The following is a 3,117-nucleotide window of genomic DNA, read 5'->3' on the forward strand; positions in this document are numbered from 1 at the left end:
AATGAGCATAATATGTTTTACTGATGAAATACTATTTTCTTTGCATGTTCAAGTAACTGCAATTAGTAAAATTTCAAATTAATCTGTATTTCCTATCTTGTTTACTTATTCGATATATTTGTGAAAATATATATTTTCTTTACCTGAATGAATTACAAACCTAATATAAAACAGTGGAGTATAATTTTCTGTGATGTTTTAATCATGCTTATGTTTTACTATTTTCAGTGACTGATGCTGTTCTGAAGTGATTTGTAGAAAAAAATATTCCAGGTGTCTCTTCAGGCTGAGAAGCAGGATTCATTTCTATTCACTCAGTCTTCTCTGCAAACATGGCATGCTGTGCTTGAAACTGTTTATTTCCAAATTCAGACCTGTTCTGCATCAATCATCAGCTTCAATTACCAGCGTTCCTCAGCCGAACCATCAGCCACTCTGACACCGAGGTCCAACCTAATTCCCACCTTCTCCAAAGTCAAGAGCATAATGTGCAGATAAAAAAGGTGGAAAATAGCTTTGTGTTCATTAGCATGCGAAGCTTGGCTGATCATTTGCTTGCTGCAAATGAAAGTTCTGACACTCAGAACCTCCTGGAATATGAGAAAAGTCCTCTTCAGACGATATGATGTCCTTACCGGATAGAAAAGGTCATCAAAAAGGCAGGCTGTGACCTTGCTACCTATTCTTAATGACTAGTCTATTGATTCCAGGAACACCTCATTACATGCAGGATCTACATATTATTCCCATGTTCTGTGAGTGAATTGTTTACAAGTGTCTTTATCATGTAAAAACCCCTTTCAGATAGGCCAAGGCCACACTCATTTGTCTGTGACCTGCCAATTAGATGTTATCCGATATGTGACTATTTGTCCTGATCCTTAACCAGGTCTGCTGCCCTGCATCAACACAGACCCATTACTGGAACCTATAAACACTGCCTGTGAAATCATCCATTAGCTTGGCAATGTGCAAGTCATTGTCAGTTCCTGCACTAGCAGACTGAAGGTTATTGTTCAATCATTTTCTAAGCATAAGCTTTATTATCAGGTTTGAGAAAATGCCTTCATTTGGCCATTCCTGATTCCCACATAATAGATTGAAAGATAGAAAGAAAAACGTAAGGCACTTTTTCGTCTTCTGACTGCTGTAAATATTGGGTGCATTGTGTACATTTAGTGTCATTCACAGCTTTTGGATCTTTTAAATGAATCATGTAGCATTCTGCACTCTGAACCATTGCCTTTAAACTATATTGCACATTTGAAAACTATATGCAAAATGCAATTCGATGCAACTAATATTCTACAGGAGAAATGGTAGTTGCGCACAACATGAAAATTATTATTATCTTGTAGATGGTTGAACAAGCATGTTAAACTTAAGAGATATTTATTGACAGGACATAAAAGAAAATTAGAATGCTGATCAAAATCCTGATGGGTATTTAAGGATGGGAAGAGGGAAAAGAGAATGTATCCTTCAGTATGTTTCCTGCCTTTCAGAGGCGGCAGGAGGATGTAGATGAAGTTGCTGGAGGAGAGGGAAGTCTGTGTGATGTTCTGAGCTACTCTCACCACATTTCGGAGGTTCTTCCGCTCTTGGGCCAAGCAGCTCCTGAAGGATGATTTTGATGGTGCACCTGTAGAAAGTTATAAGGGGCATGAGAGACCTGCTGAACTTCCCTGGCCTTCTAAAGCAAAAGAGGTGTTGCTGTGCTTTCCTGACCACCACAACAATGTGGTTGGTCCAGGCCAGGCTTACTGATAATGATTATGTCCAAGAGCTTGAAACAAACGAACACACCAATGGCATCATGAAAAAAGCCTCTACTTCCTCAGGAGTTTGCGGAGAAGCTAGTGGAGTTGTTCAAGTGAACCGGTATGGACTTGAAGGGCCGACATGGCCTGTTTCCATGCTGTAAATGGTTATATGGTTATATGGTATATGGTTATTTACTTTCTCCATTTCAGCACCAGGAGTGTGGGCACTACCTATTTTTCCAACCTCCACCTTGAAATCTATGATCAGCTCCTTTTTAACATTTTAAGAGAAAGGTTATCTTTGCACCAGGACACTAGACTTCCTGCATTCTGTCTCATCTTCGTTTGACATCTGACCTACCATTGTGGGGTTGTCAGATGGAGCTAGAATGGTATTTGGCTACACAGTAGCCACCTCACTGACAAAAGGCAAAGGAGGAAAAACCCAACACCCAACCCCAACCAACCAATTTTCCCCTGCAACCGCTGCAATCGTGTCTGCCTGTCCCGCATCGGACTTGTCAGCCACAAACGAGCCTGCAGCTGACGTGGACTTTTTACCCCCTCCATAAATCTTCGTCCGCGAAGCCAAGCCAAAGAAGAAAGTGGGTATAGAGGGAGTGTGATGGATCAGTTGATTGAAATCATGGAGGAGGTGTTGCTGCTTGTCTTCACTGATTGTAGACTGTTAAGGCAGGAAGTTAAGTATCCAAGGTCTTGAAGTTAGGGGATGATCTTACTGAGGACTATAGTAATGAAGGCAGAGCTGCAGTCAATAAGCAGTAGTCTGTCAAGGACATTGCCCATGGCAACATCTTGGATAGATATATGGCAAGAGAGATGGGGGTGGGGAGAAGTAGGAAAAATTCCCTGAGCACCATTTCATGTTGAAAGTTTCTGACTATTTTGTGTTCATTTTCATATCAAAAGGACGACAATATAATCCAAAATGATCAACTCTTCAAGGAAAAGCTTGCTCAAAAATGTATTGGTGGATCCAAACAGCCAATACAATATTTTTAATAATGAATCAGTCATTCCCAATGACATTGCATGAGTGATCTCAAAATTAGGGCAATTGAATTGCATTTCTGTTGTCTAAAATAGGACAAGAGGAAGATCTTTACACCTGAGATGGCAGATTAATTCACAATTTGTTGCCTCAATTTTGACAAGACAACTTTCCTTCAATACTGTACTGAAATACTTGTTTGTATTCTGTGCCTAGCTCCCCACCGTGGTGTATAAATCTAAGTGAAAAGTTCATTATTATGTTAAGAACCATCAATTAATGGCCTTTAATTGCCACAATTGGCTTCTACCTAATACATTATAAATAAACAAATACATTAAA

The sequence above is a fragment of the Narcine bancroftii genome, chromosome 4 (assembly GCF_036971445.1).
Source record: "Narcine bancroftii isolate sNarBan1 chromosome 4, sNarBan1.hap1, whole genome shotgun sequence".
Taxonomy (NCBI): Eukaryota; Metazoa; Chordata; class Chondrichthyes; order Torpediniformes; family Narcinidae; genus Narcine; species Narcine bancroftii.